This window comes from Etheostoma spectabile, unplaced genomic scaffold (assembly GCF_008692095.1).
Source record: "Etheostoma spectabile isolate EspeVRDwgs_2016 unplaced genomic scaffold, UIUC_Espe_1.0 scaffold351, whole genome shotgun sequence".
NCBI classification, from domain to species: Eukaryota; Metazoa; Chordata; class Actinopteri; order Perciformes; family Percidae; genus Etheostoma; species Etheostoma spectabile.
In genome coordinates this window covers 324,837-325,202 of record NW_022605590.1, presented here as the reverse complement: position 1 = coordinate 325,202, position 366 = coordinate 324,837, and positions in this window count along the sequence as shown.

Here is a 366-nt window from a genome sequence, read left to right as displayed (position 1 = left end):
CATAGTCTGTCCACCAGAGGACGCTCTTTTTTTTGTTAATGTGTTTTTCACTATCTCATGCATGTAGATCATTTTTAATTTAAATATGTATTTTTGCCTCAGACATATATGATTCAAATAAACTTTAAAGTCTCTGTGACGTGTCCTCCATACATTATTGTTTTGTTCGACACAAAAATATAAAACGCATGAATGTGTGTGAATGCATATCAACCGTAACATTGAAATAGATAAATATGCCTGAGGATGAAATGTCTCGTTTTGGTTGGTTTTTGACCAACGAGGCCCGGGAGAGATGTCAGGTATGGATTAGGAAATAGTCTGAGAATTTGTGAATGAAAAGGTGCTCTTGAGCAAGGTACCAAA